Raw genomic sequence first — 25,463 nt, 5'->3', positions numbered from 1 at the left:
ATCAGTGCTGAATTCTATGAATTATTTTACTCAATTTCCACACCAGCCCCATATTTACAAAGGTGGAAATTGAGCCTCATGGAGCTTAAATAATTAGTGCTGGCTCACAAGTGGTGGAACACGGATTCCAATCCAGGTTGATACTCAGCCAACACAGTGTGGGAGTGACTGGCTTCATGCCAGCTACAGAGGGCAGAGGATGAATGACACTGCTAGTCCCGCCTTCTTCAGTAGTATGCTCTAGGGAGGTCTTTTTGTAGTTCAAAATCCATGATTTTTTAAATTTGTTTTTAAGTCGGGAAGTCTCACTATGTAGTTGACGCACATTGACTACCCCAGCCTCCCCAGTGCTGGGATCGCAGGAATGTGCTACCACATCCCCCTCAAGTCTGTGATTTTGACATTAACACTATACCATTTGTCTAGATCTAAGGGAAGGGGAACTACACTTCTTTCTTTCTTTTTCTATGATTTATTTATTTATTTTGGTTTTTCAAAGAAGGGTCTCGCTCTAGTTCAGGCTGAACTGGAATTCACTATGAAGTCTCAAGGTGGCCTTGAACGCATGGTGATCCTCCTACCTCTCTGCCTCTCAAGTGCTGGGATTAAAGGCATGTGCCACCAAGCCTATCCACCTTCTCCCCTCCTCCTCCCTCCCTCTGTCCCTTCCTTCCTTTTCCCCTCCCCCTTTTTTGGTGGCGGTGGTAGGAAAGGGGGTTTGGAGATAGGGTCTCTCCTAGCCCAGGCGGGCCACAATTCACCTGTAGCCCAAGGATGAACTTGGACGCCTGATCCTCTTGCCACCACCTCCCAAGTGTTGGAATTAGAGCTCTGCACGGCCACCACATCGGTTTGCCACATTTGCCAGGGCAGTCACTTCTAAGGAAAAACTGGCATTCCGTGGGAATCAGGTGAAGTTTCTTTTGTTTTCTAATCTTCCTTTCCTGAGCTTTTACTAAAATAAAATTTCCTTATCCGGCCGGCTGGGACGATGCCCACCCGTAATTCCAGAACTCCGAAAGGCCGGGACCGGAGGAGCATTCTGGAAGCACAGGCTGTGATAACAGACTTGGGTTCCAGTTCTAGGTCACTGATCAGCTGTTCTTGGGCCAATAGTTTCCTCCGAGTCTTACCTTTCCCTTCTGAAAAATGGCCCCGTGGCATGTGCCTGCAGGGAGAACTATTGGAGAAGAATGACTCTACCACATGCCACAACGATCCACCGTCTCACTGGGAAGCACAATGACAGATTTACGATCGCGGTGTCATGAAAGCTTGGGTGCTTCTAGTAGCACCGTCTACGCCTGTTGTTGGGAGTCTTCTCTCAAAGGTGCACCCAGTCTGATGCCTCAATAAACAGGAGTTGAACCAGTGAATGAAATAAGTCTGTGAATGGGGACGTCAGCTACAGAACGTCCATGCAGTTCCCCGGGACTAGTTAATACGCTCTTAGCCCCTCACGTTTCGATTAAACTGTAAAACGGGGGGCAGGGGGCGAAACCTCAGACCTTATCTCCGCTAGAGAGTCAATAAAAGCCGGGTCTAACCAACGCGCGCTTGCGTGCTCGCTCGCTCGCTCGCTCGGCGCTCCAGCCCACGCCCACGCCCGGAGGGAGGCACCGGTTCCCTCCCCCCCCCAACGCGCCCTCTCCACCGCCCCACTCCGCCCTCTTCTTCCTGGTTTTTCCCCGGCAACCCGCCCCTCTGCCGTCACGTGACAGGGGTGCCCCGGCTGGGCGGGAGCTTCTGATTGGCCGAAGGGCCTAACGCCTCGGCGATTGGCTCCACCTCGGCGGGATTGGGTGTGTGTGTGTGTGTGTGTTGGGGGGGGAGCTCCCTCCCTCCCTCCTCGCCGCGGCCCACGTGAGGGGGGCGAGTCACGCGATTTCCGGGAACCCGTCAGGAAGGACATAAACAAAACAAACCACAGGCAGCATGGAGAGGGGCCGCGGCCCCTGCAGCGGAACCCGGTTCTGCCCCTGAGCCGTCCACCCGCGCAGCCAGACACGCACAGGTAAACGACCGCTCCCCGCCGCCGGCAGCTTGCACAGGGGCACGGGGGTGGGGTGGAGGGAGAGGGGGTCGTCAGCACCCTACCACCCCCCCCCCCAAAAAAAAAAACAAACCCGCTGGGGCGGTGGGCGGAGGAGGGCGGGTTGGCCTAAGCGAGAGTTTTGAGAAGCGCCCGGCTCCCGGGGCTGCCGCGGGGCGGGGAGCCGGGCTGGAGTCCCCTGGGCGCGCGGAGCGTGGACCTCCCGGGTCTCGGGGCCACGGGGGGCTGCGGCCCCCTCCTTTCCCGCCTGCCTCCCTCCCTCCCCCGCGGGCAGCCCGGGACGGTTACATAAAAGCACGGGGCGGGCAGTGCCGGGTGTCCGACCTCTCCCCAGCTTCTACACCCCCCCCCATCCCCGGGCTCCGCGTCTCCGCCGGGCGCCGCGACTGCCGGCACCGGCCTGTCAAGAGACGCGAGCGGGTGGGAGGGACCGGGAGACAGGGAGGGAGGGAGGGAGGGGGGGCGTGTGAGGAAGGGCCCGGGGCCTGGCTGGATGGAGCCCCCCTCCTCCCGGAGGCGCGTGCTAGGGTAGACGGGGGTGGCTCCGAGCTCGGGGTGTCGGGATGAGCCGCTCCCCCTTTCCGTTCCCGCCCCCCTACTGGCGACGGGGGGGGCGAGGAGAGGTGGGGGGTCCTCCCTCTCGGGATTTGTTTATATGTCTTCTCAGAGCAGCTTGAGTCGCCCCGGGGGGCGGAGCCTTTGCGGCCTGAGTGGCAGTGTTCGCCGTCCAATGGTGAAGGCGAACGGAGGAGGTCGGGCCAGTGAGCATCCTGGAGGCGGTGCCTCGGCCCCCGGGTTGGTTAGGCTGTGCCGGGTGGGGCGGCCATGTTTGATGGGAGGGGACCGGCGGTGATGGGTCACTGAGAGGGGAGGAGACAGGGCAAAGGGCAAGGGGAGTCGGGCCGGGGGCGTTTCGGGTGTCCAGATCGGACCAGGAAGTAGATCAGGGAAGCCTGACCCCGACCTACCGCTCCTCCCTCGGGCGGAGGAGGCAGGGAAGTACCGAGGGCAGTCCAGCCTCTCCTGGGGTGGGGGGTGGGGGTGGTTCCTGGGACTTAGATGGAGCTCAGGCTCTGCATTCTCGTCCTCGCTGGGCCCGGTGCATCTTGACAGATCCGGCCGCCCAACCCTGCACTTGCCCCTCCTTTATTCCCACCAAGCAAACCGTTTCTGCTGTTTGTAAGCGGTCTTGAACCATAAGACTACCTTAAAGAGGTATTTAGATAACTTAGCGGTTTGAATTTGTGTGCCAGGCCTCAGATAGAGCGGCAAGCAGTGAGAAGTTCTGCTTTACTTCTCTTTTTTTTTTTTTCCCAAAGAGAAAACCGGGACTGGAAAAGCCGAGAAAGTTGAGGGCTGGGCGGGGTTTCCATCTCTCTCCCCAAACCACCACCAGCACCAGCACCAGCACCAATCCGGAAGCCTTCTAAAAGATCAGGCCCCATGCTTGTCCTAATCTTAGTAATTTACCCGTCTTGCTCACATAAATTGGAAGCTCACATACACCAACTTCATGAGAAAACTGAATCTTGAGAACTTAGGTTTGGAGGTTTAGCCTTGCGAATACCCTGAAGGTGAGAAAGTGGATCTAGGTCTGACTTAATTCTTTTTTGAAAAACAAGCGAATAAGACTAATATGTCAATCTTGTGATCTGTAGTAAACTGGCTGTCATTTCATTGTACGTGAAAATACCTTTTTCTACTTTTCTTTAAACTCCAGAATAGCTAAGAGATGTACCACAGGGGTATGAGTATATACATACAAAATCACTTCTTGACTGTATCATTATTTTGGGCATCATGGAGCCTGTGAAAATGCTTAAGTAAGCTTAACATGAGTTTAAAACCTGTAGCCACATTATATTATCAAGGGTACCAGACACTTAGAAATAGAAACATGCTTTAGTTATATCATGTAGAGAGGGCCCTTAAAGAGTTGAGTGTGTTTAAGAATTCATATCTCCTTGGAGAAGACTTAACAATTAGGAAAAAAGTGATTTATCAATTTTTGTATTCGTTTGGTATGCTTAAGTCACAGCTCTGTTAGGACTTCAATGTAAAAATATAACCCCGGATTATTTGGGGTGTGTGTGTGTATGTATATATATGTGTATGTATATATGTGTGTGTGTATATATATGTGTGTGTGTGTGTGTGTGTACACACACACACACACACACATATATATGTATCTTAGTTTTTAATGGTAACTTCTACAGTAAATAAAACATTAGTTGGTTTTGTTTCTTACCGTTTAGTATTGTGGTGCTTTCTGAGTCCTAACCCTTTATACAATGCTATAATCAATTGTAGATTAAGTTAAAGCCAAACAACTGTTTCATTGATACCTAGAATATTTATTTAAGGCAGTTTTCTTTATTGCCTTGGCTGATGAAATCAGTTACTGTTGCTTATTTAATATGTTCTTAGTTTAAAAATGGCAGTTATATACAACAGAACTTATTTGGATGAAATTCTTTAAAATGATTGGTAAAGTAACTTTGGGGTTTAAAACAAATTTAAAATACTTTTAGATCTGGAAAGATGGCTTAGTGGTTAAGCGCTTGCCTGTGAAGCCTAAGGACCTGGGTTTAAGACTCGATTCCCCAGGACCCACATAAGCCAGATGGACAAGGTGGCACATGCATCTGGAGTTCATTTGCAGTGGCTGGAGGCCCTGGCAAACCCATTCATTCTCTTCCCCTCTCCCTTCCTCCCTACCCCCCCCCCCCCCCCCCCCCCCCCCCCGTCCTCTCAAATAAGTAAAAAATACTTTTACTTTTTCATTGAGAAAAAGGTCTCAAAAGCTCAGCCTTGAACTCCTGATCCCTCTACTGCCAAGTGGTAGGATTACAGGCATGTGCTACCAGCTCTGCTTAATTTGGATTTTTTTTTTTTTTGGCATGCCCAACAGACTGGCCTTTTTTTTTTTTTTTTTTTTTTTTAAATTAATTATTTATTTATTTGAGAGCGACAGACACAGAGAGAAAGACAGATAGAGGGAGAGAGAGAGAATGGGCGCGCCAGGGCTTCCAGCCTCTGCAAACGAACTCCAGACGCGTGCGCCCCCTTGTGCATCTGGCTAACGTGGGACCTGGGGAACCGAGCCTCGAACCAGGGTCCTTAGGCTTCACAGGCAAGCGCTTAACCGCTAAACCATCTCTCCAGCCCCAGACTGGCCTTTTTATATGAGTGAGGTGGGGGAAGGTATGAATGAATAAATGAATTGGTGTACCAGGTCCTTCAGCCACTGCAAACAAACTCCAGATGCATGTGCCACTTTGTACATCTGGCTTATGTGGGGTCTGGAGAATCAGACCTGGATCCTTCGGCTTTGGAGGCAAGTGCCTTAACTGCTTGAGCCATTTCTGCAGCTCATTTTGTTTTCTTTTGAGAGGGGTCTTGCTATGCTGCCCATTAAGTCTGATTATTTTGATACATGTTGAACTTTTCTTTTGATAGGATCAAATAGTAAATATTTAGGCTTTCTAGGCCTTATAATCGCTGATATGACTACTTAACTCTGGCATTTGTAGAATGGTGATGGATTAGAAGACAGTCATACAGAATTGATGCAGAAGCCAAATATGGTAGGTCCCACCTTTAATTCCAGTGCTTAGAAGGCTGAGGTAGGAGGACCACTGTGAATTCGAGGCCAGCCTGGGATACAAAGTGAGTTACAAGTTCGCCTGGGCTAGAGTGAGACCCTACCTCAAAAGAACAAACAAAAGAAAATCTATTTGGGCTCCATTCCAGTAAAACTTTATTTACAAGAATAGGCTGTGCCTCCATTTGGTGTGTGGCCATTGTTTGTCAACCCCTATTGGAAGACATTCACTGGGTTATTTTTGTTTTGTTTCTGGTTTTTTCAAGGAAGGGTTTCTTTCTAGCCCAGGTTGACCTAGAACTCAACAGCAATCCTCCCACCTCTGCCTCCCAAGTGCTGAGATTAAAGGTGTGTGCCACCACGCCGAGCTTCATTGAGTTCTAAGTGTATTGCAGAGCAGACAACATATACCTAAGGGAGTACTTGACCAGTTGCGTCCTGTATATACTTTTTGCCTTGAACAAGTTTTACTACAGGAGTGTATGATAGCATTATAGTTCAGATGTTTACTTGATCTCCCTATGAATGTTTTCTTGAAAACCTGTTAAAAGCAAGTGTTGGAGTAGTTGTACTTTTTTTTTTTTTCTGAGGTAGGGTCTCACTCTAGCCCAGGTTGACTTGAAATTCACTATGTAGTGCCCGGGTGGCCTTGAACTCACGGTGATCCTCTTGCCCCTGCCTCCCAAGTGCTGGGATTAAAGGTGTGTACCACCACGCCCAGCTCTTAGTTGTACTTTTTTAGAAGTACTTGTTTTTTGAGACAAGGTACTATGTAGCCCAGGCTGCACTTGAATGCCTGATCCACCTGCCTCCACCTCCCATGCTGGATTGCAAGCATGTGTCACCAAACCTGGCTTGGCTTCAAACTTGCTTTTTCTCTGCCTTCCCCTTGTGAGCACTGGGAGTACATTTACATTAGAGGTAGATTCTGATTGAAAAGAAAGTTTTATTCTTAAAATATGATAGCCAATAACTTTAGTTTATTCAGGATTTATCCTTACTGAGGCTCTAAAGATACATTTAGCATATCATTCCTAACAAAACTTTGTATAAGTGCACATGCAAATGTCAGTCTGGGGCTAGAGAGATGGCGCTTAGCATTTAAGGTGATTGCCTGCAAAGGACCCCCACCCCCTGTTCAGTTCCCTACAAGGTGGCACATGTGTCTGGAATTTGTTTATGGTGGCTGGTGGCCCTGGTGTTCCCATTCACTCTCTATCTGCCTCTCAAATAAACAATTAAAAATAAAATAAAATAAATATTTTTAAAAAGTATTAGTCTGGGCTGAGGAAATTGCCCAGTGGTTAAAAATGTTAGTCAAACAAGGCGTGGTGGCTCATGCCTTTAATCCCAGCACTCAGAGGCGGAGGTAGGAGGATCACTGTGAGTTCAAGGCCATCCTGAGAATACAGAAGTGAATTCCAGGTCAGCCTAGGCTAGAGTGAGACCCTAGCTCAAAAAAGAAACAAACAAAAAACAGTTAAGTCAAGTGACTAGGAAAAGCCTATAGTTCTTGGAGTCAAATGTAATGTTTATTAGTTTAGAATTTACACTGGTTATGCCATTGTCTGAAGTGTTTGTAGAATTACCTTTTAAATGTTAGGGCAAGATTTTTTTTTTTTTTAACAACAATGTCTGTGTACATATCTTGTGCTGGCCTTAGACTCATTATGTAGCCTTGACTGGCTTTGAACTTGCAGCAGTCTTCCTACCTTAGCTCCCCAAATGCTGGGATTATAGGTGTACACCATTGTGTCCACCCTACAATATTCTTTAAGGCCTCTAAAAGTACAGGTGGAAAGTGTCAGGTAGTGTTAAGTGTCAAATGAAACATTTTATAATTTCAAAGTCATATATAGTCAAATCCTTAGTTTTTTACCCATAGCTTTGCTCTTTTTAGAATTTGTATTTATTTGAGGGGGAGGAGGGAGACAGGGAGAGGCAGGCAGTTAGAAAGGGTGCTCCAGGGCCTCCAGGCACTGCAAGCAAATTCAGATGCATGTGTTACCTTGTCTGGCTTATGGGTTCTGGGGAATTGAACCTGGGTTCTTAAGCTTTGCAGGCTAGTACCTTAACTGCTAAGCTTTGCTTTTTGACTTGCTGTTGCTTTAGAGTCTCCCTGTTTAGCTCTGGCTGTCTTGGAACTCTATATAGATCAGGCTGGCCTTGAATTTGCAGCAGTCCTCCTCCCTCTGTCCCCTAAGTGCCTGGATACCAGGGCTGCACCACCATACCTGGTTTTTGCTTTGTTTTTACATAATACTCCTTAATTTTGGCTGACATATGCTGAATTTCAAGTGGCAGCATAAAAGTTTAGGATGGAGACTGTAGTAACCTTTGTGGATACTAAGAATGTGGCTTGCCAGCTGTAGCTGGTGACCAGGTCATCTCAGGTGATACATTTGTAATGTCAGGAACTAGTAATCTTTTCTATTTTGTAGAGATTTGGGGAAATTTTTAGTTTATGTGTTTTTAAGATTTTGTACTTGAACTTGCTAATATTTCAGAGTGCTCAGAATCATCTTCCAACATCTGGATGAAAGCTTCTCTTGACATCACTGTTAGTAGCTGCTTGTTTCACACAATATTTATCTTCTGATGAAACTGAGCTGATCATCAGTCTGCTATTTGTGTATTCTCACTGCTTCTCTCTGTGACCTCACACTTTTTAGTACTTTAGAACTGTGTAAAGAAACGAACTGTGTAAAGAAACCATTACTAAGAACGGCTTATATGGAAGGTAGTAAGTCTACTGTTGAGAGATGTAAGCCATATGCACAAAGATGGTGCATGTGTCTGGAGTTAACCGTGCCCATTCTCTCTCTACCTGCCCCCCTCAAATAAATCAAATACAAAAAATTTTTCAAAAAAACCAGTTCTTGATCAATGAGGAGTTAGGAATAGGATAGATATAGGTCTATTTAACAGATTCACTACAGGGCTGGAGAGATGGCTTAATGGTTAAGGCACTTGCCTGTGAAGCCCAAGGACCCAGGTTTAATTCCCCAGGACCGATGTAAGCCAGATGCACAAAGTGGTGCATGCATCTAGAGTTTGTTTGCAGTGGCTAGAGGCCCTGGCATGCCCATTCCCTCTTTATCTCTCTCTCTCTCTGCCCATTTCTCTGTCTTTCAAATAAATAAAAAAATTTGTAAAAAAAATTCACTGTAGACTTCCTTAAAAGCAAAACTTCTAGAATAATGTCTGCTCTGTTGTATCATGTCAGATGAACTTTTACAGTTTTTGAATTGCTATTCAATAGTTTTGTGGGGTTTGTTTTAGAATGTGTGTAGTGCATGGTGTGTGCACGCGCAGGTGTGTGTACACTGTGCACATGTAAGCAGAGACTAGAGGAAGATGTCCGATGTCCTCTGTCACTCTACTACCTTTCTTCCTTAAAGATGCTTTCTCACTGAACCTCGAACTTGCCATTTTTCAGTTAGACTGGCTGTCCAGTAAGCCACAGCTATTTTGTCTGTACCCTCTTCGTTGTTGAATGTATGAAACATGCTTAGCCATGCCTGCCTTATTTTTTTAAATGAGGTTCTGAGGATCAGGCTCAGGTCTTCAGGCTTACATGGCAAGTACTTTTACCTGTTGAGCCATTTCTGCAGACCATACAATAAAGTTGTCCTCACTGTTGTTTCTCTGTGGAGTTGTATACAGACTAGGTTAGCCATTGAAATACAGTATTAAGATAGTTTTTTAGCCAGGCATGGTGGCGCATGCCTTTAATCCCAACACTTGGGAGGCAGAGGTAGGAGGATTGCTGTGAATTTGAGGCCACCCTGAGACTCCATAGTGAATTCCAGGTCAGCCTGGGCTAGAGTGAGACCCTACCTCAAAACAAAAAACAAAAACAAAGTTTGGACAAAGGACTTGTAACTCAGCTGGGGAAAGAGAGAAGCTTCCCAGAACGAAAGGCATTCTGTCCTGGTTGAAGTACAGAAGATGTGCAGGTGAGGGGAGTTTGGTGGTGGAGAAAACTGCTTTCTGCTTCACCCTGTCTGCTCCTCCTCCAGGGACTATTCTATTTTGCCATATTTCTGCTCTCTTTTCCTGTGAATCTCACTTTTGTTGGTTGTTCTCTTTCTCTGGATTTTATTTTAGGGGCAAGGGTTTGATTTTTGGGACTCTGTAGCCTAGATAGGACTCATTCATTAAGAAATCCAAGGTGGCCTTGAACTCCTAGCATTTCTCCTACCTCAACAACTACTAGGATTACAGGCATACGCTGCCATCTATATTCATATGTACTGTTTGTTTGAGGCAGGGTCTCCCTCTAGCCCTGCTGACCTAGAACTCACTTTGTAGCCCAGGTTGGCCTCAAACTCATGGCAGTCCTTTCTTCTCAGCCTCCTGAGTAGTGGAATTATAAACATGAGCCACCATGCCTGGCATATATATTTGTATGTATTTGAGAAATACTTTATTTATTTTTTGAGAGACAGAGAGAAAGAGGTAGGTAGAAAATGGGTATGCCAGGGCCTTTAACATTGCAGTTGAACTTCAGATGCCACATTGTGCATCTGGCTAATGTGTGTACTAGGAAATTGAACCTGAGTCCTTAGGCTTCGCAGGCAAGTGCCTTAACTGTTAAGCCATTTCTCAAGCCCCATACATGGCTTTTAAACTTTCTATTGATACTTTCCATAATTATAGACAGTGAACCATCATAATTCCCTCCCCACTCCCACTTTTTCCCTCACAAATTTACCTTCCATCATATTCCCTCCCTCTCTTAGCCTCTTTATTTCTTTCTATGAGAGAGAGAGAATTGGCATGCCAGGGCCTCAACCACTGAAATTGAACTCCAGACTCACGTACCACCTTGTGCACATGTGTGATCTTGTGCTTCCTTCACTTTTATGTGTCTGGCTTGTGTGGGATCCGAAGAGTCAAACATGGGTCCTTAGGCTTCACAGGCAAGTGCCTTAACTGCTAAGCCATCTCTCTAGCCCTTAGTCTTTCATTTTGTTTTCATCATCTTTTCCTGCCATAATGAAAATCAACTACCATATTTTTAATTCTTTTAGTCCCTGCTCAGGATCTGATGCACCTCTTCTCTTCTATTTCATAGGTGCTCAGGTCTCTGTTAGGACAGCATGTGTCCCTTGCCTGCAGTTGTTCTTCCTGCCTCATACCTTTCTTTTATTGTGTTTAGACTGCACTTTGATCCTTACCTTTCCCTTTGTTTGTATTTTTTTCAGAGGTAGAGTACCCCTCTAGCCCAGGCTGACCTGGAATTCACTGTGTAGTCTCTTGTGGCCTTGAACTCACAGTAATCCTCCTTCTTCTCCCTAGTGCTAGGATTAAAGGCATGTGCCACCATGCCCAGCTTATTTATTAAGAGGGTTTTTTTTGTGTGTGGGGGGGAGTAGAGGTAAGTTCTCATTCTAGCTCAGGCTGACCTGGAATTCACTATGTAGTCTTGGGGTGGCTTTGAACTCTTGGGGGTCCTCTTCCCTCTGCCTCCTAAGTGCTGGGATTAAAAGCATTAGCCACCATGCCTGTCTATTCTTTAAGAAATTTTTATTTGAGATGGGGAGAGAGAATGGTGCACCAGGCCTTTTGTTGCTATTATAAACAAACTCCAGACAAATGTGTCATGTTGTGTGTCTGGTTTTACATGAGTACTGGGGAATTGAACCCAGGCCTACAGGCTTTGCAAGCAGTACCTTTAACTGCTGAGCCATTTCTCCAGTCCCCAAATAAGCTTTATTAAAGTATAATTTACATAAGTGAAATTTTATTCAGTCCCCAATACTGCCCCTCCAAAAAAGCAGAAGAAAAATGTCAGTAACTTTTGAGTTTTGACAAATACTATCACCTAGCCACCACTACAGAGTCCCATGGAGTCCCTTTTTTGTCCCCTAAGTGTTACCCTAGTGCATATTTGCTTTGCTCCACTCTAGTTGTCTTGTCTGTGGTTTCCTGTAAACAGTCCTTGTCTTTTCAGTCTGACTCCTTTTCCTTAGCATCAGGCTTTTTCAAAGGTTTTTTAAAATTTATTATTATTTGCCAGCAGAGAGAGAGAGAGAAAGAAAATGAATGTGAGAGTGAATGTACCAGGGCCTCTAGCCACTGCAAACAAATTCCAGATGCATGCACCACTTTGTGCATCTGGCTTTACATGGGTACTGGGGAATTGAACCCTGGTTGTTAGGCTTTGCAGGCAAATACCTTAGCTGCTAAGCCATCTCTACAGCCCCAGCATCAGTCTTTTGTGATACTCTTTATTTGTCATCAGTTGGGTATTTATCATGTAGATGTACCACAGTTGATGGATGGGTGGGTTGTTTCAGAGTTTAGGCTACTGCAATAAAACTAGTGTGAATGCTCATAAATAACTCATAGTATTAACTTATCTTTTATTTGGCAGTGTCAGATGTAAAAGTCCTAAAGTTAACTACCTTCATAAAAAGGGTTTGTGCTCATTTGGTAGTTTTGAGTATCTCAGCTTAGATTTTCCACGTGTAAGATGGTCTGGGTAGAGGACACTAGAGAAACCGTACTTCAGGGGGAAAAAAAAACATTAAAATGATAAAAAGAAAAAACCCATGAATGGGGGCTAAACCAAAATAGTTTATGGGCATTGGTTTCCAGTTATAATCCATTTTGGAACATCCTGTTCTAATTCATCAGTAACTTTGTCTTCTGCATTTACTTATTTATTTATTTATTGAGGTAGAGTCTTCATTCTAACCCAGGCTGACCTGGAACTCACTCTGTAGTATCACACTGGCCTTGAACTCACAGTGATCCTCAACCTCTGCCTCCTGAGTGCTGGAATTAAAGGCATACACCACCACACATTGCATGTCTTCTGCTTTTAAATGTACGTTTTTCTAGTAGACTACATTTGTTAAGTCCCTGTTGCTTATTTTATACTCTGCATGATAATATACTGGTTGTATAAACCCTCAAAACTTGACAAATGGCAATAAGTGACTTTTATTCTTCTGATGGCAGAGATACTAAGTATGCTAAGCGCCTGCTTGAAGAAGGGGCAGGACCAGGTTCAGGGTACTCTGTAGTTTTACCTTAGATGACTACTTATTTTATTCCATGCTGGTTTTCTTCTTTATAAAATATTTACCCATTTATTCATTCATTTATTTATTTATTTACTACTTATGAGAGAGAAAGAATGAATGGACAAGCCAGGGCCTCCTGCCCCTACAGACAAACTCCAGATGCAAGCAGCACTTTGTATACATCTGTCTTTAAATGGTACTGGGGAACTGAACCCAGGCCATCAAGCTTTACAAGCAAGCACCTTCAACCACTGAGCCATCTCTCTAGCCCCAGTGCTGTTTTCTTAACAGTTGGAAAAGTCTTGTTTTCTTATTTTCTTATTTCGAACCCTTTTGACACGTGCATGGTATAGATAGGTTTTCAGGTTATTAGAAATTATATAAGGTATTATGGATATACAGTTGAATTTTATGTAAGACCTTCCCTTAGGTTGCCCAGAATCTATGGTGAAGTTGTATTACTACACAAAGCTATGAATCACACGCAGTCAGAAATCTAAGAGCAGAAATCTCTCTGAGGAGGCTTTTCTCCACATAATTTATTTTATTTTTAAAAATATATTCTATTTTTTTTTTTTTTTTTTTGAGAGAGCGAGAGAGAGAATGGTCATGCCAGGGCCTCTAGCCACTTACAAACGAACTCCAGACACATGCATCCCCTTGAGCAGTTGGCTTATATGGGTACTAGAAAATAGAAGTGGAATCCTTTGGCTTTGCAGGCAAACTCCTTAACCACTAAGCCATCTCTCTAGCCCCCCCCTCCATAATTTTATCTTAAGTTTTTAGTGTTTCAAAGAAGACTAGTTAGTTTACAGGTTTATGATTTATTTTGTGAAATCCAAGATTATTTTGTTGATTAAACCAGTATAATTGACAATCATTCTCATAAAGCTGGGGATAAGATCTGCAGTGCATAAGTATCTTGTTTTTAAAACTTTTCTTCAAAACAGATTGATTGCCAGGTATGGTGGTGCTTGCCTTTAGTGTCAGCACTTGGGAGGCTGAGGTAGGTGGAGCAAGTCCAGCCTGAGACTTACTTGGTCAGCCTGGACTAGAGCAAGACCCTACCTCAAAAAAAAAAAAAAAAAGATTTACTTATTCATAAGGAGAGAGAAAGAACAAGTGTGCTAGGACCTCTTGCTACTACAGACAAACTTCAGTTTGTGCATCTGCCTTTATGTGGATACTGGGAAATCAACCTGGGCCAACTTGAAACTGTAAGGATTTGTAAGCAAGTACCTTTAGCCACTGAACCATCTTCCCAGCCCATAAGCTTTTTGAGGCAGTGTCCTGTTAAGATTCCTAGGCTGTGTTTCGAACTTGTGATCCTCCTGTTTCTTTCTCCCTAGTAGCTGGTATTACAGGCCTGTGTCACCAGGGCCAGCTCTGAGTATCCCTAGCCACTCTTTAATTCTAGCTGGGGTTTTGTCACAAGTAGGGAATTCATTTAGACAGTCAGATATTGGTTATGTGAGTTTTAGAGCTTCCTAACAGCAGAAGTCCAGGAATTTGATGATGCACTGAAAAAGGAATCGGAGAAAAAAATACCCATTATTTATTGATTGGCTGTACTCTGGCTGTACACTTGAATCACAATACCCCTGCAGAGTAAATGGGGTGGTTTTTGCATTCACACATAGAAAGGGGCAAGTAGGTATCTGGCTGCAATGTGTGGTGATGCTTGCCTGTAATCCAGTGCTTTTGGTAGATTTTGAGACAGGGTCCTACTGTTGTAGCCCAGACTGGCTTGGACCTTGCTGTGTGCTTCGAATGGCTTTCACTCATAATGCCAATGCCTCAGCCTCCCTACTGCTGGGACTTCAAGCTAAGCTGACTATGTCTACCATAAAGTTACTGTTACACTTATTCCTGGGATTGCAATCTTGGCCCATTCTGTCTAGCATAAGTTTACTGTTACAGACACCATTGCCTAGGGTTGTACTGATGGTGATAGACTGTTTAATACAGTAGGAGGCAATTTAAAATTAATTTGGAAATTGTCTCTAGTGTTTGTTTATGCCATCATTGTGAAAAAATGTCAAAGCTGAGAAAGGAGAGAGAAACAATTTTGAAGAGCAGCCCAAATCCCTCAGGGCAGGAGACCAAAGTTGCAAGGGTACATCTATAGTGCCTGTGATGTGGTGGTTGTTTGTCCACGTATTGGTGCTTGCACCATTGCTTGTCTTTTAGCTGCTGTTTTTACTTTACATATGTGTGTGATGTGTGTGCTTGTGTGCGGGCCTGTGTCTGTGTGCAAGTGCATGTGTGTATGTGCATGCATGTAGAGACCAGAAGTTGCTTTTCTCAGTCGCTCTCCCTACCCACTTTTTATTTTTTGAGACAAAAATCTCTTCCTGAACCTGGAATTCAACTATTCAGCTACACTAGCTAGCAAGCAAGCCCCAGGGATCCTTCTGTCTCTAACATTGGGATTACAGGGCACACCATAGCTTTTACATGAGGGTTAGAACTAAGATCCTCATGCTTGTGTGACAAGCATTTTGCCAACTGAGCCTTAAATTGCTGCTTTTTTTTGTTTTAATGTGAATGTATTGTGTGTGTTAAGTGTGGGTGTGCATGCCTTGGTGTGTGTGTGTGGAGGTCAGCGGGCAATCGCAGTTGTCATTTTGTGGTTGCATTTGCCAGACTAGCTGGCCCATGTGATTCTGGGTATTCTCCTGCCTCTACTTCCCATTTTACCATAGAAGTTCTGGGATTACAGATCCTTGTGCTAATGTATCTGGTTTTACAAGGATTCTAGAGATGTGAATTCAGGCCCTCTGGCTTACAGACAAAGTGCTTTGTCCATTGAACCAGGTCAGCTGCTGCAACCTCCATGCATATGCAGTTTTGTTTTGTTTTGTTGTTTTTTATTTTTTTGAGAGAGAGAAGGAGGTGGAGAGGAGGTAGAGGACAGGGATGCCAGGGCCTCTAGCCACTGCAGATGAAGTCCAGACTCACGTGCTTCCTTGTGCATCTAGGTTATGTTTTGTATTGGGGAATTGAACCTGGGTTCTTAGCCTGTGAAGCCATCTCTCCACCCTCAGCTGCTGTTTTGTTTGTTTTTGTTTCTCAAGGTAGGGTATTCCTCTAGTTCAGGCTGACCTGGAATTCACTATGTAGTCTCAGGGTGGTCTTGAATTCTCTGGATTCTCCTACCTCTGCCTCCCAAGTGCAGGGATTAAAGGTGTGTGCCACCACACCCAGCTTCCAGTTGCTATTTTTAATCACACTGTTTATTTACTTGAACAATTGAGAAAACCAAGTAATTTCCTTTAAAACTCCAGTCTTGGAATGAATGGATGGATAATGAATGATACACCATCAGTTCCGCACCTGCATTCTGTTGATCTGAATAATTTCTTGCCCTTCTCCATTACCCTCTCCTCTCCAGACAAAAGTGACTCAAATTCATACAGACTCTTCCTGGGCATTAAAAAGTTCGGTGCAACTTTTACTATATGATTCCACAGACTCAAATTAGGAAGCTACTGTAAGATGCTTTGGAGCACATGCAAGATGCTTAATAAATGTACTAAGTGACTAACATCTCTGTAATGTCCGCATTGCGTATGGAGAGTGTCTTACCTCTGAGTCATTATCCTGAAGGACCCATGGTCTTGGATTTTTCCATTCATTGTTAGCTAACTTGTCTAATTCCTGTCCTATAAGATGCATTGCTTTTGGCATTGTAGTGAAACAGAGATAAGTAACAGTGGTGGGTCTCAAAGATTTTACAGTCTGCTAGTGAATGAAAGCAAGGAAAAAAAAATTGAGCAAAAATATAAAAATCAGATTCTCACTCTTAGAAAGCCTTTATGGATTGATGTGGGATTTTAAGCACCTCAAGGATGCTTGGAAGCTAGTAAGATCAATCTGTTATCATTGTTTTATTTCTAGAAGAGTAATGAAAGATAGGGTTGGAAATACAATTTTGTTTGTATCTTGAGTATTTTAGATATTGAAAGAGACTTTGGGGAGTTGCTGAAGACTTTGGAATGCAGTGCTAAGATCTGGTAAGTCAAGGGTAATGATTTTAATATGGGGCTCACAGCCAGTTGTAACACATGCCTAGAACCTCAGTACCTAAGAGGCAGAGGCAAGAAGGTCTAGAGTTCAGTCCTGCCTGTAAAAGCCAAAGTAAATAGGAAGTGGAGAGGGAAATTTATAGGGCAAATCCTACAATGGTAAATTTTAAGGTGATGAGAGCCAAGTGGTTGGGAAAGTGGAAAAATGAGAAAGTTAGAAAGATGTATTTGTGCTAAGCCAAAGGTAAATAGTTTGTATATCTTGGTTAAAGAGAATAGACATGATTTACTAAAGTAATTAGGGAAGAAGCACACCTGGGATCAACCCTTCATTCCTGACTAGAAGAGACAGAATGCACTACTGACAGAATAGGAATGCTTGGATGGGGAGATGATGGCCTATTGCATGTGAGATTGTGTGAAGTGAACATGGAGATACCCTAACCACAGAGAGTAGGGCTCACACACTCACATACCAAAGCTGAAGATGTAGACTTGGGAATTTTCTAGACATCATCTTTGTGAGACCAGAAATGGAGAATATTTCTGTGATGGTAGGATTGTTCAGAGGCTTCCTATTTATTTATTTATTCATTTATTTGTTATTTATATGAGAGAGAGAGAATGGGCGCATCAGGGCCTCCAGCCCCTGCAAATGAACTCCAGAACTCCAGGTGCATGCACCACTTTATGCATCTGGCTTTACGTGGATACTGGGGAATTAAACTCTTGTTAGTTAGGCTTTGTAGATAAGTGCCTTAACCACTAAGCCATCTCCCCAAGAGCCCAGGAGGCATCTATTTTTATTCTTGCTAAATAAAAGTTTTTGTTTTTAATGTAAAAGGGGTTGTACAGAGGGTGTGGAACAGTGATAAACATTTTATTGAATTTTGTTTTGTTTTGTTTTTCAAGGTAGGGTCTCACTCTCTAGCTCAGGCTGGCCTGGAATTGACTATGTAGTCTCAGGGTGGCCTCAAACTTCAGCAGTCCTCCTACCTCTACCTCCTGAGTGCTTGGATTAAAGGCATGCACCACCACGTTTGGCTTTATTGAGTGTATGTTTGTGTGTGGTATGTGTGTATATGTGATCATATGCATGTGGGCATACATGTATGCATGCATGCATATGCAAGTGAGAGGTTAATGTTGGGTGTCTTTCTTGATCACTGTCCACTGTATTTACTGAGGCAGGTCTCTCACTTGAACCCAGAGCTTGCTGATTCAGCTAGTCCAGCTAACCAGATTGCTCTAGGGACCAGTGTCTCTGCCATGTCCACCTGGCATGTACAGAGGTGCTGGGAAAATGAATCTGGCCCTCAGCTTGTTCTTGTTCTTGTTCACCAAGCTATCTCTCCATAGAGATTTTTTTTTTTCAGGGCAAGGGTGAGGTGAGATGGGGTGTTTCTCTAGCCAGGCTGACCTGGAATTGACTATGTAATCTCAGGCTGGACTCAACTCAAGATAGTCTCCCTACCTCTGCCTCCCGAGTGCTGGGATTAAAGGCGTGCACCACCACTCCCCCAGCTCCTTGGAGATATCTTATCAAAACAATGGCTCTTATTACTTAACCAAGTCTTATCAGTGTGTTTTTGGTCTGTAAATAGCCACACAAGTATATACTCTGAATGGTTTGCCCCCAGTGATTACCAAGAGTGAAGAGCTAGAGAGTGTCTCTGTTCCTGTCAACTGTTCCTTGCTCTTGTGCTCTGTAGTGACTTAACTGCATAAATATAGGCTACAGAAAGTTTCCAGTGTCTTCCAGTTAATAGTTTGTAGAAACAACAAATAACCCTTCTCATTCATCTCAAGTTGGTTTAGAGAGCTGTTGTTTTTAAGTCTCACACTGTTTTTTCCTCAACATAGACATTTTAATACATGTATAATGCACCTCACTGATATATATAAATGATTTCTATCACTTCTAGTACTTTCAGACAATTAACAGTTTCTAACACAGGCAAAATCAAATTTGTAAGCCGTGGGAGGGGGGTGGGAATGGGCATGCCAGGGTCTCTAGCCACTGTAGGCAAATTCCAGGTACCTGTGCCACTTTGTATATCTGGCTCTATGTGGATACTGAAAAATCGAACCCTAATTGTCAGGTTTTGCAGGCAAGCACCTTTAACTGCTGAGCCATCTCTCCAGCTCCTCATTTATTTTTTAAAAAATAATTTGTTGGGTTGGGCAGATGGCTCAACAGTTAAAGATACTTGCTTGCAAAGCCTGCCTGGTGGGTTTCATTCCCAGTATCCATGTAAAACCAGTTGCACAAAGTGGCACATGTGTCTGGAGTTTGCATTTAGTGGCAAGAGGCCCTGGTGTGCCCATACTCACTCTCATGTAAATAAATAATTTATAAAAATTATTTTTGTGCTGGGCGTGGTGGCGCATGCCTTTAATCCCAGCACTTGGGAGGCAGAGGTAGGAGGATCGCCATGAGTTCAAGGCTACCCTGAGACTACAGAGTTAATTCCAGGTCAGCCTGGACCAGAGTGAGACCCTACCTCAAAAAACAAAAAAAAAAAATTATTTTTGTGTATGGACACATGTGTGCCACGCATGAACCATTGGCATTTGGCTTTGTACATGGGTGCTAGGGCATTGAACCCAGACCAGAAGGCTTTATAAACACAGCATCTTTAACCCCTGAGTCATCGCCCCAGCCCCAGAGAGCTGTTTCAGTGGTCTTCCCTAGCCATTCCTAAGATTAAAGTTGGGCAGAAGTCTTTGGAAAGGAATTGAACAAGATTCTTGAGACACTTTTATATCTTTCAAGACCTCAACCCAAAGAAAGATCACTTTGGAAATTTAGTAGATACGGTTAGTTGCTCAGATTTCTCGGTAAAATGTGGCTTTAATTATCTTGTTTAGTTCTTTTGCAGCAAGTCTAATTCAAGCTCTGTACTTTTTTTTTTTTTTTTTTTTTTTGAGGTATGGTCTCACGCTAGCTCAGGCTGACCTGGAATTCACTCTGCAGTCTCAGGGTGGCCTTGAACTCATGGTTATCCTCATACCTCTGCCTCCCCAGTGCTGGGATTAAAGGCATATGCCACCATACCTGGCTTAAGCTCTGTATTTTTTTTTTTTTTTCCCTAAGGTAGGGTCTCACTCTGGCCCAGGCTGACCTGGAACTCATTATGTAATCTCAGGTTGACTTCGAACTCATGGCGATCCTCCTATCTCTGCCTCCCAAGTGCTGCGATTAGAGGCATACGCCACCATGCCCAGCCAAGCTTTGTATTTTTTAACAGCATGTATGTGGGGATAATAGAAGACTTGAATTGATTGCATAAAAGGTTTACAAGATGGTGATGCAGAAAGATCACAACTATTGCATACTGCTTTGGCTAGGCAAATGACCTTTTTTTTTTTAACTCAGTCTAAGGGAAAGAATGTATCTTCTTCTGTGTCTCTTAACCATTTTTTATTCCATCATGGAGGCTAAGCCATAACAGGACTTAAAAAATAGTCCTTTTGCTGATAATTTCTGACACAAACTACAATTGTCTATTTTGAAAATTATTTGCCTGTTTCTAAACTGGAGTCTTAGAGAACTGTTCTGGGTAAAGTATAGTGACTTCCTTGCAGTTCTGTTTACAAAAGTCATGTGGTGAAGGGGCTCTTGAAGACCATGCCTTACCCAGTGTCTTCCTTGCATTATGTGTCCTGACGGGTGTGGAGGTTTGGGGATCTCTTATCTACTGTATCATGAAACAGGTAGTGGCTTTATTACTAAATGTCTGAAGGAAGGACTATGTTGTACACCTCTTGTGAAGTAGAGTAGTTTTCAAAGTAAAGAATTGTTGAGGGCTGGAGAGATGGTTTAGCAGTTAAGGTGCTTGCTTGCAAAGCCAAAGGACCCAGATTCAATTCCCCAGGACCCGCATAAGCCCTATGCACAAGGTAGCACATGCATCTGGAGTTCATTTGCAATGCTTGAAGGCTCTGGCACAGCCATTCATTCTCGCTCTCAAAAAATAAATGAGAAATATTAAAAGAATTGCTGAGCTGGGTGTATTGGCACACACAATTGCAGCACTTTGGAAGCCAAGGTAGAAGGATTGCTGTGAGTTTGAGGCCAGTCTGAGATTACATAGTGAATTCCAGGTCAGTTTGGGCCAGAGTAAGATGTACAGAGACTCTACTCCCACAAAACAAAACAAAACAAAACAAAACAAAACAAAACAAAACAAAACAAAACCAGAATTGTTGGGTGGGATGCTGATGTGGGAGGATGGACAGAATTTGTTACAGATGGGTACTGGTTTGCTAAGGTACTTGGACAACTTGTAGTCTGCCTTTCTTGCAAGGGAATCTCATGGAATATATTTAATAACCTCTTAAGTGACCAAATCAGTAGTTTACTCTTACTGCCTTCTTTTTCCCTTCCTATCTTCTTCTCCCTTTCTCTTCTCTTTCCTTCATTCTTCTCTCCTTTTTTAGGTATTATTTAAATTAGGGATTGAACAGTCCCTACCATTTTGTTTTCTTTTATGAGACAGGGTCTCTGTATGCAAACAGGTATTGTTCCTTCTACCTCTGCCTCCTGAATCCTAGCAGTAGAGGTATGAGCCAGGGCATCTGACATCAGTTTCTACTTCTTAGAATTGCAGATCTATGTAGTTTCATGACCATGTGAAAAAGAAAAATCTTGAGTATTGAGCTAGCAAAGATTTTCTAATCAAAATAAACTCCAACATATGAATATCATAATGGTATAAATGCATTAGTGTTCTTTCATTTAAAATTTTGAAATGGAGGGCTGGAGGGATGGCTTAATGGTTAAGGTGTTTGCCTGCAAAGCCAAGTGACCCAGGTTTGATTCCCCAGGACCCATGTTCGCCAGATGCACAAAGGGGTGCACACATCTGGAGTTTGTTTGCAGTGGCTGGAGGCCTTGGTGCGCCCATTCATTCTCTCCCCCCCTCTTTCTCTGTCAAATAAATAAATGAATAAAAAAAATTTGGCATGGAGCCGGGTGTGGTGGCACACGCCTTTAATCCCAGCACTAGGGAGGCAGAGGGAGAAGGATTACCATTGAGTTTAAGGCCACCCTGAAATCCAGATCAGCCTGAGGTAGAGTGAGACCTTACCTCGGAAAAAAAAAAAAAAAAAACAAGCAAAAAAGCTTGGAATGTTGTTGCTGAATTATATGATAATTCTGAGTTTAACATTTTGAGGAAATGTCAGACTTTCCCCTACCAGCTGCATCAGGACCTCTCAACACTGCAAATGAACTCCAGATGCATGTGCAACTTTGTACATCTAACTTTATATGGGAATTGGGGAATCAAACATAGGTCAGTAGGCTTTGCAAGCAAGCACTTTAACCACTGAGCCATTTTTCCAGCCAGCTGAGACTGTTTTTGAGGCAGGGTCTCACTCTAGTCCAGACTGACCTGGAACTCATGGTGACTCAGCTTCTCAAGTGCTGGGATTAAAGGCATGAGCCACCATTCCTGGCTCAAGATACAGTTTTCACATAGTAAAATTGACTTTTTGAAAAAATACTTCAAATCAGAAATCTGCAAAACCCCTCAAGTTCTGAAGGGACTCAATTTAAAAGTTCTTGGACCATGTGTAGGTTGCTTGGGGCACAGCAGTCAGCTCCTGGATAAGCTTTTGAAGTTGTAGTGGGTGATTTGAGCAGGCCTTTAGGTAACCTTTTGCCAAAGTCCTTTGGCTGTATTACTGTCTTATTTTATCTGTTGCCTTGTCTGATGTACGTAGAAAGCCTTAACATGTGTTCAGAATGCAAATACCACCACCACCATTCGGGGTAGAACCTGAATGGGCTGTGAAAGAGACTGAAACTGGTTTTCTTCAAGTAGCACCAATGAGTAACTGAGCACCACTATCAAAGTTACTCCTTTTCCTCCTCCCTGTTTCTGAGAGTCATTTTTCTGGTACAGAATTGTTTTATTTCTTGTACCTAGGAGATGTTGAATATTTTTGATGAGCCCAGGCAGCAAAAATCTATTGGTAAAAATTATTTCTAGTGTCCATAGGTCTGTCTCACGTGAGAAGCCCACAAAATTGTACTCAAAATTGGTGAGTCAATGAATGAATGAACAAGTAAATAAGTAAGTGAAAAGTAACAATGGAGAATTCTAGTCTTTCCTTTCTGTATTTATCTTTTATCTGGAAGCAGCACTGGTCTTCTGGGCAGGGTAGGTGAGTTCTTGCAAAGCCCTGGATATAGCTGCTGTGTATACATACGTACTGTGATTTGCACTGCAGCAGCACCTCACAGTGTCCTAGAAGTCTAGCAGTAACACAGTGGATTACCATTGTTTAATGTCCTGTTGAGCAACCGTGTAACATTGCTTAGAACAAATATTCCTCAATCACACTTTGGGAAAGTGTGGTCACTGTTTTGTTGTAGTTTAATATCAAAGCATTAAATAAAATACAAGTATCTGTGAGATACAAGTAGTAGCATAAAGGCATCTTGAATTGAAAGTTTTTGGCTTTCCTCCTGTGTTACTCTGCCATTTAAGCATTAATGTCCCCTTTGCATTTGTCCACCTAGCTCTGAGGATACAGTGGGGGGCCAGCATTTCTTTATGGAAGATGCTGTGTAATGATAATTACTATGGAAGCCTTCATTTATCTTCTACTTTGGTTTGGTGAACTTTGTTCAACATACTTGCTTCACAGTAAATGCATGGAACAATAGTAAGCATTTCTGAGAAATGGGCCCAAAATTATGGGAACAGGGATACTTGGTTATGAATTTGGCTCATTAGTTTTATAGACTGAAAATTTTATTACTGAAGTGGGCTCCATTTCTTGGAGTTGAATTGGCAGCTGTCATAAATGTTGAGGCTTTGAGCTTGACTATCAATGGCACAAAGAAAACATTGATAAAATATTTCTATTGATGACAGTCACCTTTTCAAATGTTTGACTATTTCCTAATGTAATGCATTGTTTCTTGACATTCTTGCTCATAATCAAAGGAAATTAATTTAGATCTCAGATCTGGGAGCTGAGGCATAAACTTAAGTAATCTGCTTTAATTTATAAGGGTATTTGGTTTTAATTATGGGGCCCAAACTGGAACTCATGAAACCACTGTACATAGAATTCCCATCCCCATTTGTCCTCAACATACACTTCATTAAAAACAGTCATTTACAGGGCTGGAGAGATGGCTTAGCGGTTGAGCGCTTGCCTGTGAAGCCTAAGGACCCCGGTTCGAGGCTCGGTTCCCCAGGTCCCACGTTAGCCAGATGCACAAGGGGGCGCACGCGTCTGGAGTTCGTTTGCAGAGGCTGGAAGCCCTGGCGCGCCCATTCTCTCTATCTCCCTCTATCTGTCTTTCTCTCTGTGTCTGTCGCTCTCAAATAAAAAAAAAAAAAAAAAAATTAAAAAAAAAAAAAACAGTCATTTACAGCCGGGTGTGGTGGCACACGCCTTCAGTCCCAGCACTGGGAGGCAGAGGTGAGTTCAAGGCCACCCTGAGAATACAGAGTGAATTCCAGGTCAGCCTGGGCCAGAGTGAGACCCTACCTTGAAAAAACAAAAACCAAACAAACAAAAAAAAGTCATTTATTTGGAGGGTGAGAGTAGTTTATTGAGCCAATACTATAAGAGGGCAGTTGGCTGGGTCATACTTAGAGTACTGACTACAACCAAAAAAGGAGTAATTCTGCAAGGACAGCTTTCACTTACAAGTGAAAGAATAATGTTGGTGTATACTATTACAAATGTGGTTTTACGGGGCTGAGAAAATGGAGCAGTGGTTAAAAGCCGCTGGCCTGCATAGCCTGCAGGTCCCCACTGCTCATGTACAGTAAGATGGACATTTGCTTGCAGTGGCAAGAGACTCGGACACATACATACACAGGCAAATAAGTAAATAAATAAATTTAAAATTGTTTTTATTTACTGTGTAGAGGATATGTTAAATTCTGTTGCTTTTATGTGTTCATTTTATTCATCACTGTTGTAGATTTCTTTTTATTATTATTTATTTATTTGAGAGCGACAGACACAGAGAGAAAGACAGAGGGAGAGAGAGGGAATGGGTGCGCCAGGGCTTCCAGCCTCTGCAAACGAACTCCAGATGCATGCGCCCCCTTGTGCATCTGGCTAATGTGGGACCTGGGGAACAGAGCCTCGAACCGGGGTCCTTAGGCTTCACAGGCAAGCGCTTAACAGCTAAGCCATCTCTCCAACCCTCTTTCTTTTTTTTTTGTTTTTGTTTTTGTGTTTTGCTGTTTCAAGGTAGTCTCACTCTAGCTCAGGCTGACCTGGAATTCACTACGTAGTCTCTCAAGGTGGCCTCAAACTCATGGTGATCCTCCTACCTCTGCCTCCTGAGTGCTGGCATAAAAGGCGTGCATCACCATGCCCAGCCTCTGTTGTAGATTTCTAAGAGACAAAAAAATGAACGTCATGGTCATGATTCAGTGTTGTGACATGTTTCCTCATAAAGAACAGAAAGTGAATGAGAACTTAGCTCTAAGATCAATAAATACTTCAAGTCAGATGAAAGTTGAGAGAATGTTTGTTTTTTTTTTTTTTTTAGTGTCACCAATCAGTTTATTTACTGACTAATTGGAGAAAAGATCTTTCTGGTATCCCAGGATGATCTAGAACTTGCTGTGTAGCCCAGGCTAGACTTAAATTTGTGATTCTCCTGTTTCAGCATCCCAAGTACTTGGACTACAGGCATGTGCCACTGTGCCCAGGTACCAATTTGTTATTGACAAACTTATTTTAGAGAGAAA

At 43.6% G+C, this 25,463-nt stretch overlaps 1 protein-coding gene across 3 annotated transcripts in view; it reads left to right on the top strand.

Annotated features, from left to right (window-relative positions):
• The first annotated feature begins 1,893 nt into the window (after nucleotides 1-1,893).
• Crebrf (CREB3 regulatory factor) overlaps nucleotides 1,894-25,463 on the top strand; it is a 72,582-nt gene continuing 49,012 nt past the window's right edge. For 2 of the 3 annotated variants that reach the window (XM_045152678.1, XM_004665017.2), the window contains exon 1: nucleotides 1,894-2,014. The gene's annotated coding sequence lies outside the window, so the exon portion shown is untranslated. Of the gene's footprint in view, nucleotides 2,015-3,575; nucleotides 3,628-25,463 lie in introns of those variants that run through there. The other variant, XM_045152677.1, reaches the window with a different exon arrangement.

This window comes from Jaculus jaculus, chromosome 6 (genome assembly GCF_020740685.1).
Source record: "Jaculus jaculus isolate mJacJac1 chromosome 6, mJacJac1.mat.Y.cur, whole genome shotgun sequence".
Classification (NCBI taxonomy): domain Eukaryota; kingdom Metazoa; phylum Chordata; class Mammalia; order Rodentia; family Dipodidae; genus Jaculus; species Jaculus jaculus.
Note: the sequence above shows the minus strand (reverse complement) of the source record. Positions and strands in the feature narration are given on the sequence as shown.